Raw genomic sequence first — 12,505 nt, forward strand, 5'->3', positions numbered from 1 at the left:
TGACATTTGATTTAATTGCTTACTTAAATAAAGTTGGTCAAGACTGAGGTCCTACCTAAAAAAAAAAGAAAGAAAGAAAAGAAAAGAAATTAGTACATGTGCAAATTTTACCATATTGTCTGGCAAAAAGTTAACTGCTTAATAAATATTTATTGATATGTTATTAATCAAAATGATATAAATTATAAGTGGAATATTCTATGTAGTTGTTTAAGGTAAGATTTCAGCTGAGTTTAGGAAATTATCAGGGTCTTTTAAACTCCTTCTTCTCAAAGTACCATCTTCAGACAAGTAATGTAAGTATCACCTTGGAGTTTCTTAATATGCAACAGTTTGTTTTCTACTCCAGACCCCTTTAATCAGTCCATTTTAAGAGCACCTCCCAGGTGATGTGCACATATTAACATTTAAGAAGTCTCTTCTTTTAAAATTACTGCTGCTGGCATCAAGGGTATGTCATTAAACATCAAAGAGGACCAATAAAAAGAATTTAGAGGCAGAGGGCAGTGCCTATGGCTCAAAGGAGTAGGGCACTGGCCCCATATACCGGAGGTGGCAGGTTTAAACCCGACCCCAGCCAGAAAAAAAAAAAAAAAAAAAAAACTGAAAAAGGAATTTAGAGGCAGAAACATTAGCTGATATTGTGGCATAAATAGTTCTATATTGAGTAACTCTTGACTGTAACCTTTTGGATCAACTTTAAGTCCTTTTATAACAGAAATCTACCACTAACCTAAAGTTATCTGCATAACCTACAGCATGCATTGACCAGCTCAAGAAAGTATAGCATGAAAGGAAGAGATGATTTAGTCAGTAAGTGAATGGATCTTAGACATTGCAACCTCAGAAGTTAAGCTGGTAGGATGTAGTGACAAAATCTATGATTCATGGGCCAAAGCTTTGTTTGGATATACCACCTAGGCATAAAGGCAAGTGTTAGGCTTGTGTTTGTAGGTGTTTTGTGTGTGCAGACATGTATGCATACAAGTATTGATACACAAATCCCATTTCAATACTGCAGCCCTTCGTTCTTTGGCTAATTTTCTCTAGAACACTGTCATAGTTTCCAAGGGAAGAATTTCATTTTATGCCATCAAGAGCCAGCCATAATCACCTGATAAAAAAAATTCTAGAAGATTCTAGTTACTTCTTCACAAAAGTAACTCTTTATTATAGAACATGAAGCAGAACTTTCCAGATAGCAGAATAATTCTCCTTAGAATTGAATCCACATAATGAGTCTCTTGAGTTTGGGGTTCAGATTAAGGCACATCTTGGCCTTCTGCCAAGATAATTTCTTACTTTCAGTTCCCTACATGCACCCTTCCCCAAGGTTTCCATTTCTAGAAAATTGACCAACAAATACAAACACATTTTAAGTGTTTTAAGTGTTAATTCAATTATTTTCCAAATTTATGTTTCTCATATCTTAGTTCTAATAGTTTTGTGTTTACAATTTCATGCCTAAATAAAAAAAAATCAAAATTAAGAAATTGACTATATTTTATGTCTGTTTAGCCTGTATATCATTGATTTTTGTTTATTTTTAGCCCTGATAATATTTTTAAATTATATTCCACTTTATTATACATATTTGTTTCAAAATTTCTTAACGAAAAGAAACTGACAATAAGCATGAAAGAAACAATGAGAGAGTACATTCAATAGCCAGGAAAAGTTCAAGTATTTATTCTCTTTGCCCACATGCAAGTCCTCTCAGAAAGCTAATCAGTTATGAACTCCCCCCTGCATAGTAGCCTGCATAGCACCACACAGATCTTGCTTCAGGGTTGAGACACTCATTCACTCATAACCTGGCAGTGTTTGCTGCTAAGGGCTCATCCCTATGTTCCTTTCCAGGAATTACCTTCAGCCATAGGGAGGGAGCTGTATTACCCTGAATAAGGAACCCTCCAAGTGTAATGACCCTATCTAGTGACTGGTTGGTGCAGAGTTTAAAGGCCTGACTGCCTTGCTCAAGTCAGGACAAGTGTGTAGGACAATTCCAATTCCTGAATTCCAGGATCATCTGGGAATTTTGATTAAACAACATTTTAACTCACCTCCCTATGCACAGTACTGCTTCCTTCACACATGTTGGGATGTTGTTCCTAAGCATATATGCTAATAAATTTTCTGCATGAACACAACTCTCTTCACCATAGTTTAAAAGAAAATGAATACCGGGCGGCGCCTGTGGCTCAGTCGGTAAGGCGCTGGCCCCATATACCGAGGGTGGCGGGTTCAAACCCGACCCGGCTGAACTGCAACCAAAAAATAGTTGGGCATTGTGGCGGGTGCCTGTAGTCCCAGCTACTCAGGAGGCTGAGGCAAGAGAATGGCTTAAGCCTGGGAGCTGGAGGTTGCTGTGAGCTGTGTGATGCCATGGCACTCTACTGAGGGCAATAAAGTGAGACTCTGTCTCTACAAAAAAAAAAAAAAAATGAAATACCTAGGAATATACCTAATGAAGGAGGTGAAGGACCTCTATAAAGAAAATTATGAAATCCTCAGAAAGGAAACAGCAGAGGATATTAACAAATGGAAGAACATACCATGCTCATGGATAGAAGAATCAACATTGTTAAAATGTCTATACTTCCCAAAGCAATCTACCTATTCAATGCCATTCCTATTAAAATACCAACATCGTACTTTCAAGATTTGGAAAAAATGATTCTGCAATTTGTATGGAACCAGAAAAAACCTCATATAGCTAAGGCAGTTCTTAGTAATAAAAATAAAGCTGGAGGCATCACCATACCAGATTTTAGGCTGTACTACAAAGCCTTGAATAATGTCTTGACTACACTACACTACACTACTACTACAAAGACTTGAATAGTGTCTTTTTGTGCCAGTACCATGCTGTCTTGACCTTGAATAGTGGTCAAGACAGCATGGTACTGGCACAAAAATAGAGACATAGACACTTGGAATCGAACAGAAAACCAGGAAATGAAACTAACATCTTACAACCACCTAATCTTTGATAAACCAAACAAGAACATACCTTGGGGGAAAGACTCCCTATTCAATAAATGGTGTTGGGAGAACTAGATATCCACATGTAAAAGACTGAAACTGGACCCACAGCTTTCCCCCCTCACAAAAATTCATTCAAAATGGAAAAGGACTTAAATTTAAGGCATGAAACAATAAAAATCCTCAAAGAAAGCATAGGAGAAACACTGGAAGATATTGGCCTGGGGAAAGACTCATGAAGAAGACTGCCATGGCAATTGCAACAACAACAAAAATAAACAAATGGGACTTCATTAAACTGAAAAGCTTCTGTACAGCTAAGGAGACAACAACCAAAGCAAATAGACAACCTACACAATGGGAAAGGATATTTGCATATTTTCAATCAGACAAAAGCTTGATAACTAGGATCTATAGAGAACTCAAATTAATCCACATGAAAAAAGCCAACAATCCCATATATCAATGGGCAAGAGACATGAATAGAACCTTCTCTATTCATGGCTAACAGACGAATGGCTAACAAACATATGAAAAAATGTTCATCATCCCTATCTATTAGAGAAATGCAAATCAAAACCACCCTGAGATACCATCTAACCCCAGTGAGAATGGCCCACATCAGGGCGGTGCCTGTGGCTCAGTGAGCAGGGCGCCGGCCCCATATGCCGAAGGGTGGTGGGTTCAAACCCAGCCCCAGCCAAACTGCAACAAAAAAATAGCCGGGCGTTGTGGTGGGCGCCTGTAGTCCCAGCTACTCGGGAGGCTGAGGCAGGAGAATCGCCTAAGCCCAGGAGTTGGAGGTTGCTGTGAGCTGTGTGATGCCACGACACTCTACCGAGGGCAATAAAGTGAAACTCTGTCTCTACAAAAAAAAAAAAAAAGAGAATGGCCCACATCACAAAATCTCAAAACTGCAGATGCTGGTGTGCATGTGGAGAGAAGAGAACACTTTTACACTGCTGGTGGGACTGCAAACTAGTACAACCTTTCTGGAAAGAAGTATGGAGAAACCTCAAAGCACTCACGCTAGACCTTCCATTTGATCCTGCAATCCCATTACTGGGCACCTACCCAGAAGGAAAAAAATCCTTTTATCATAAGGACACTTGTACTAGACTGTTTATTGCAGTTCAATTTACAATCGCCAAAATGTGGAAACAGCCTAAATGCCCACCAACCCAGGAATGGATTAACAAGCTGTGGTATATGTATACCATGGAATACTATTCAGCCATTAAAACAAATGGAGACTTTACATTCTTCGTATTAACCTGGATGGAAGTGGAAGACGTTATTCTTAGTAAAGCATCACAAGAATGGAGAAGCCTGAATCCTATGTACTCAATTTTGATATGAGTACAGTTAATGACAATTAAGGTCACGGTGGGGGTGGGGGAAGGGGAGAGCAGAGAGAGAAAGAAGGATGGGGGTGGGGATAGGAAGAGCAGAGAGAGGGAAGGAGGGAGGGGGGTGGGGCCTTGGTGTGTGCTACACCTTTTGGGGGCAAGACACGATTGCAAAAGGGACTTTACCTAACAAATGCAATTAGTGTAATCTGGCTTATTGTACCCTCAATGAATCCTCAACAATGAAAAAAAAAATAATAATAAATTTTCTGCATAAAAAGGTCTCAGAGTCTGTGTCTTGGAGTCCAACTTAAAACAGTTGCTAGCAGAATGGCCGTAGGAAGTAGACTCTCAACTGTAATCATAAGCTGGCAGGCTGGAAATGAGGACCTGAAAGACTGTGTGTCTAAGTTGTCCTGGAAAGTAGCAGAGTCCTTACCATGCTAGGCCAATATGCTTCTCTTTTCTTCTTATTTTGCTAGATTGAAAGACACTTTCTGAGAGCTAAGAAAAGTTCACTAGCAACTAACATTGGTCTTCATTCTGAGCTGGTGCAAGATCTGATCATAGTATTAGGGTTTAGGTAGGAGGGAGAACTAGGACCGTGTTGTTGGCAGATTCTGTGTAGCCCACCATGATCCCTCCCTCTTGTCTTTGTATAATTATTTCCCCTGGAGGGTGGGTAGGACTTAGTGACTTCTTTCTAACAAATAGAATGTGTAAAAAGAATGGGATGTCATTTCTTTGATGAGATTACATAAAATGTCTATGATTTCCCTCTTTCTCACCCTTTCTTACTTTCTCCCTCTGAAAGCCTTCTGTCTTAGAGAATCAAGACATAGTTACATGTTGTGAGAAGCTCTGTAACAAGGAACTGATTTCTCCAATGAACATCCCTCCAGCCATGTGAGTGAGTTTGGAGGTTGGTCACACCTCATTTGGGCCTTGAGATGACTGCAACCCTGGGAAACACTTAATCACAGCTTTGTCTGGGACCCTGGGCTGGAGGTGTACAATTCAGCCATGACCAGATTTCTGATCACAGAAACTAACCTAATATGTTTGTTTTTAAGCCACTAAACTTAAACAGGATAATCTGTTATGAAGCAGTAGATAACTAACACAGAGGGTTAATACTTCCTACAATATATTATCCCCTGGCCAGCATACATGGGTCTGTCCAAAACCTAGTGAAGAATTTTGTTTGGAACCTATATATAAAGCACAAGGCTTCAAGGATAGGATAACAGTGTCATGTTATCAGATTTCCTTACAAATTGACTTCAATCATACCTATTTCTAAAGATAGTGTCATTCATGCTCAGACAAACAAGCATGAAAACAAAGTTGACAGGAAAATGTTTTCAACTCTATGAAAAGTGTTATGCAGAAAAACTGAAGTAGTACATACTAAGTACCTGTATACCCACCACCTAGATTAAATGATTAAATTTGCCATATTTGTTTTAAATATACACATGGATATATACATGAGTATATGTGTATGTGCATGTGTAAAATACTTTGTATAAGACACTATCCATGCACATGATACACACAGGATACTTTACCTCTAAATATTCCAATACTTATTCCAGGCAAGCAAGTTCTTTAATGTTTAAATTCCTCAGTTCTTTATCTATAAAAGGAATATGAAAACTGCTACCTCAGAGGGATTAAATGAGCTGGTAATTGTAATTATCATTTAGCACCTAATTACACTGCATAGTAATTAGTTATCCATAAATATTGACTCTGGGCTATATTGGCCTGAGGGTGATAAAGGAGGTCTAGATTAAAGATGTTAGTATCACTTTCACTTTGCACAGAGATGATAACCGAATCTATGAATCAGTGGTTACCAATCTGACTGCACAAATTACCCAAAGCTTTACAAAAGCAATACCTGACAATTACAAAAGCAGCACAACCCCAAAGATTCTGACTTAATTGGCACAGAGCAGTGGTTTGCCATCTTTAGCATGTATTAGAATCACAAGGAGAGTTGTTAAACACAGACTGCTGAGCCTCATCCTGTAAGTGTATGATTCAGGTCTTTGGTGGAACCCAAGAATTTGTGTTTCTGTCACATCTTAAGTGATGCTGCTGCTATAGCTGCTAGAGGGAAGATTCATATTCTCCTGGCATCACAAGCACTCTTCTACTAAGATGGTTTTATCAAGGGGAAAAAATAATTACCCTCCAGTTTTCATCATTAGAGATTTTACGCATTTTCCCAAGCTCAAAGCTGAGAGCAAAGACAGATTGAGAAGAAAAATTCTGTAAGTATGACAAGAGGGCTTTGATTATCACATGCAGCCAACTAGGGAGACATCTCTGACCCTGCAGTGACTGAGTACCACTAATTACACTGTCTTGTCTTGCACATGGTTCTAGAGAGAGGGTTAGGTTAGCATCAGTAGGGAGAGACAACACAAGGGAGTCAGTCATCACTGGTTTCTGCTCACACAGAAAGTGATATGACTTGAGTCTTTCTTTATACCGTTTAAGGAAGGAACTGTTTGTCATTTGCAGTGGTGTATATTTCACAGTTTACACAGTTCATTTTGTTTACTATTAAATGTAATATTTGAGTGTATTTCTGGCATTTGCACCATTTTTTCTTGTGAATCCTGATTATAAACATTGGAAGGTGAATTATTGTGCTATAGTTATAGGTGAACTCAGTGGTTTCCCAATTTTAATAATCAGCACCATCCTCAAATGCCATTTTGCTTCTGGTTTAATGGGCTCTGGTTTAATGGGCTGCAGCCAACCCAGGCCTCAACTCTGACCAATCACGCTCTCTCACTTTCTACTTAAGTCAGACTTCAAGAGCCTGGACGTTTTACGAGCCGCTAACTGAAGCCTGAAGCAATGGGGAGGTGGGCTCCTGGAGTCTGGGTAGAGGCTGGGCGGCATGTCTGGGTGACTTTTCTTTTTCTCTCCTTTTCTGTTTCTGCCTCCTCTGGGAGAAGGAATTCCCTGCTGCTTGGCTGTGAGAAAGGCAGGCCCAATGAATAAGACCCCTCGATTTGTTTCCTTTCTCCTCTCTTATAGACATATAAATGCCCTGAAAGTCAGGACTTACCCAAGAAACTCAACATTCTTTCTTCTTACCAATGAAAAAGTAAAACTCAGTACTATACTGAGAACAATGCTTTGAGCTGACCAAATATTAAGAACTTATTTCAGGTGAAGTTCATTCCTCCTGCCCTCACTTCCTTCCCTTAGTTATTGGGGGGGCTCCAGGAAAACCCTCAGGCATCCTCAAACTTTTTAAACAGGGGGCCAATTCACTGTCCTTCAGACCATTGGAGGGCCAGACTATAGTTTAAAAAAAATATATATGAACAAATTCCTATACACACTGCACATATCTTATTTTGAAGCAAAAGAACAAAACGGGAACAAATATAATCACACCGCCTCATGTGGCTCGCAGGCCACAGTTTGAGGACCCCTGCATGGTAATAGTTCCTATAGACAGCTTTTACTAAGGGGCTGAAATAGGAATATTAACCTTGCTTTCACTAGGAAGGAGGTTTCTAGTTCATACATCAAGTGCCCCTCACAACAGAAGGCTACAAGGACTCCTGGCTGGCTCATGCTTCACTCTAACTGAAGTATAACCTCTAAGAACTAGCTTCGCTATTCTGTATCCTAAGTTGACATCCCCCATCAGGGGAAAACCACTTACATAACTCACGTCCCCTTGTCTTCAACTACCTTCTGTCCCAAAGCGATGAGAGTGTTCTCTCAGGAAGGACTCAATGTCCATTTTACTCCATAGTACTTTTTTTCCAAACAAGACTTCTTCATAACAAAGTCTATTTAACTTTCCTGATTCCATCTTCCTCTTCATCAGCTTCTTTCTGGTGGCTTAAAACCTGGAAGACCCTTCAGTGTTCACTTAGGTTCTGATTCCACTTGTATTTCTGAAATTTGGGAGACCCCAAGACTAAGGGATGACCTTCAGCAGGGGATGGAATGTTATCCCTAATGGCCATTCTCCATTGTTTCCTCTTTTCTTGGCCTTTCAAGTTTGTGGGGTTTTCTTTTTTTCCCCTCACAGAAGTGTATGTGTTTGTTAATCGTGCATTTTCTTTAGGCCCCCATTTCACCCCTTGAGATTACTCCTGATTGTGGCTTGGTCTGATTTTTTTTTTTTTTTTTTTTTTTTGCTATCTTATGGGCATGAAATTCTACACTAGAATTAATGCAGCCTTTACCTTTGAAACTCCAAACAATAACTTTCTTGAGACCCTAGACTCAAAGTTCCTTTCCATGCTGCATGTAACTGACAGAAGTTCTTGCAGTCAAGAGTGCTACCTCAGGGGCCCAGGTGTAGTGGCTCATGCCTGTAAGACTAGAACTCTGGTAAGCCAAGGGAGGTCGATTGCTTAAGATCGCAAATTCCAGACCAACCTGAACAAGAGTGAGACCTCTCTAAAAACTAGCCAGGCATTGTTTTAGATGCCTATTGTCCAACTATTTGAGGCTGAAGCAAGAGAATCATTTGAGCCCAAAAGTTTGAGTCTGCTGTGATCTATAGGACACCACAGCACTTTATTGAGGGCAAGAAAATGTCTCCAAAAACTTCTACTTCAGAACTCACTTCCCTATTTCAAATTAATAGGGTACAAACCATTAGCTTATATACCTTACACATGAAAGGTTAGTCAGGCTCGTGCCCTACAGCCAAGGAGGGTGCTATATATCCATGCATTGGGTATGAATCTCCTGAACTCCTCTCCCTCTTCCTGCATTTGGTATCTTATGTGGGTCTGATAACCTCCTAGTTTCAAACTAGTATTGAATACATGTGATACTCGTTTATCAGAACTCACTTTCTGATATGGATCTTTGCTTTCTTCCTAGTCTAGACAGTTGAGGTATTCATAATGTTCATTTCCAGCAAGAAGACCCCTATGTATATTGACTGAGGGATAGAATTGAACCACTAGGATTATGACACTGATCCTAGACATTCTTCAACCTCACATACCTATAAAGGAGTATAAGAATTCTAATACAGGCTAGAAGAAGCTGTGAAATGCATTGAGGTTCTTCACAAGTCAAATCTAAATGTTCTTATCAAAATCACTTGGTTCCTTAAAAGGATTTCAAAGCACCTTCCTCAGGGTGTTCCGTCTGCCTGAGGGCTCATCTGTCGCTAATACAACCCTTCACAGGTGCCTTTCATCACTTATGAAACTGTTAAGGTTAGACACCCTCACCTGTGGCTGCCTGCCCTTGGAGAGCTTAAATTGGCCCTGTGTAGAAGTCTTGTTTCAGATTATGACTCCTGATACCAAACATCCTAAAATGTTTGTAGAGCCTTTAGATGAGGATGCCATACACAAGACCAACTACCCAATACCAATGCCAACTAGTATGGTAAAAAGTGGCAACTGCCACTTGTTGGTAGAAGGTAGTAAGACACTGACTCACATAAGTTTTCAGTAGGAAAGATGAATAGGGGAAACCAAGAAAGAAGGATGGGAGGTTGCCCCTGGTATCTATGGCCTCAAACATGTGCTTAGGGGGAAGGGAACATGCCTTGGGAGGTAAGAGGTGCTACCTGACCTGTCAGGTATTTCAGCAGCTGGTATCTAGATATAGCACTAAACACAGGGCCAGACAAAGTGGCCCATGCCTGTAATCTTTGCACTGTGGGAGGCCGAGGTGGGTGGATTGCCTGAGCTCACAGGGTTGAGACCAGCCCAAACAAGAGCAAGACCTTGCTCATTTCTAGAAATAGCCAGGCATTGTGCTGGGCACCTGCTGGGTCCTCTGGCAGTTGCAGTTGAGGGAGGATCGGGGCCAGCCCGACATTGTCTCAGGGGCTGAGCAGGATGGCGAGTGTCGGTGGCTCAAAGAAAACCACACAGAGCAGGGAGGCTGTTGAAGCAGGATCTCACCTTTATTGTAACACGCTGCAATATTTACACACTTTGGCTAGGGGGCAAAAGGCAGAAGCAGGAAGGAGGGGGTACTGAAAATGAGGTGACAGGCTTCAAGCCAATAAAATCTAACCTTGTCACCTGTATCCAGGCAGAGGCTGTTTCAGATCCAGTCTTGCTGAGTCACTCCTATGAGGAAGTGTGCGGACAGCACCAACTCAACTCAGGCTTAGAAAGTGCCTTTAGGCCTCAAGTAGGCCTTGCCCACGCGAGAAGGCCCAACAGGCACCTTTAGTCCCAGCTACTCCAGAAGGCTGAGGCAAGAGAGTCCCCTGAGTCCAAGAGTTTGAGGTTCTGTGAGCTATGATGTCACAGCACTTTACAGAGAGTGACAAAGTGAAACTGTGCCTCAAAAAAACACTAAATACCAGTGGAGGTCTTCCTACCTTACTAATGACATTGCTGTGGCCCTGTTTGACATTATTTATCCCAGAGGAACTGAAGGTTGGTGGTTCAGACTTACTCCCCAATCTGCATCTTCAGATGAAGACTTTTTAGACCACCTGGGAGTCCTAACGGTTCTGCATAATGACTCCTGAGCTGGGCTTAATTAAGCATGCAATCTTACACTCATGCTTCTTGGTTTGTCCAGGTCAGAGCAGGGATAACTGTTGCTCTGGCAAGAGGGCATGACACAGTAACTGCATCCTCATTTCCCCTTGTTGCATTGTCACTGAGGATCCTAAGCCTCCACCTGGGGCTTCAGGGTTTGGGTATCTTATGTAGGTGTTCATGAAACCCTTGAGTAACTCTAAATAGAAAGTGATCCCCTGGGAATAGGGCAGTCTTGACTTGGAGCACTTAAGTGCTACATTCAAAGCTTTTCCACAGAGAGGCGTGCAGTAAGGACTAACTTCTAGTTATTGACTACACTGCACAGAACACAATCCATTCTTTCATCTCTCTTTGTTACTGAAATTTCTTTCTTCAGTAGGTCCTTGGTTTCAGGGATCTGAAAAATGAACCCATCAACCACAGAACAGTGGTAAGATAGGATTTTATTAGACAGAAAGGAATATAGAAGGAATAAAAGGCACCAGAGCTTCTGGCAAAGAAGACCCAAGTTGCAAGTCTCCCACAAGGGTTCTTTGTCTAGAAGCATTTATACTATTAGGTCTTTGCTGGTTTTGCCTCAGGAAGGAATTAGGGTGTTGTTCCCTCCTCAAGTTGGAACCACCCAAAACCATTCAGGCCGCTTTGTTCATGATCTTGTTAGAGCCCGGAGGGTGTGGCCTATAAAAGGCAGGCAGATTGGGCTGGGTGCTGAGGCTCACACCTGTAATCCTAGTACTCCAGGAGGCTGAGGCAGGTAGATTGCCTGATCCAGAGGGAGAAGTGGTCTGTAGAAACAACTGGCATTGTGGTGGACACCTGTAGTCCCAGCTACTTGGGAGGCTCAGACAAGAGAATCGCTTGAGCCCAAGAGTTGTAAATTGCTGTGAAGAGTGATGCCATGGCACTCTACTGGGGGCAGCAAAGTGAGACTGACTCAAAAAAAATAAATAAATAAAAGGCAGCCTGTTTGTGCCTGGAAATGGGGTGGGGGTCGGATTTCTAGGCTCACCTGGGCATAGAGAATGGGGGAATCCCTGTCAAGTCCTGAGTGGGCAAATCCTGTATCAACCAGTTCCCAAAAACTTGAGCAGAACATGCCTCAAGGGAGTGAAAACAAACAAGGCAGGACTCAGACCAATGATGAGGAATAACCTAGACCCTGTCATCAGTTCAGATGATGCTAACCATCTTTGAGATAATTCAGCAGCCCTGAGTGGAGTTAGGATTGGAGTCAAGGAACATCTGACAGCCACCTTGTCCCTTGGAGTTTCTGGATGCAATAGTGCAGTCATCGTGGTGCCAGGGAGAACCAGTAAGCTGCACGTAAAAGACAAACTTAGCCCTCACCTCTTACAGAAATTAACTCACCTTGGATAAAAGATTTAAGTCTCAGACATGAAATGATAAACCCTAGACAGAAGTGTAGGGAAAAACTCTTAATGGTATGGCCTTAGGAAAGAATTCATGCAGACCTCATGGGCAAACTGCAGCAACAAAAACAAATGGGACCTGATCAACTTAAAAAGCTTCTGTGCTGCTAAGGACACAAAGCAAATAGACAACCTTCAGGATGGGGGAGATCGTCACATGTTAGGAATCAAAGGGCTCGTGACCAGGTATACAAAGAACCAGCCAATCAAAAGCCATTCC

This window comes from Nycticebus coucang, chromosome 14 (assembly GCF_027406575.1).
Source record: "Nycticebus coucang isolate mNycCou1 chromosome 14, mNycCou1.pri, whole genome shotgun sequence".
NCBI lineage: Eukaryota > Metazoa > Chordata > Mammalia > Primates > Lorisidae > Nycticebus > Nycticebus coucang.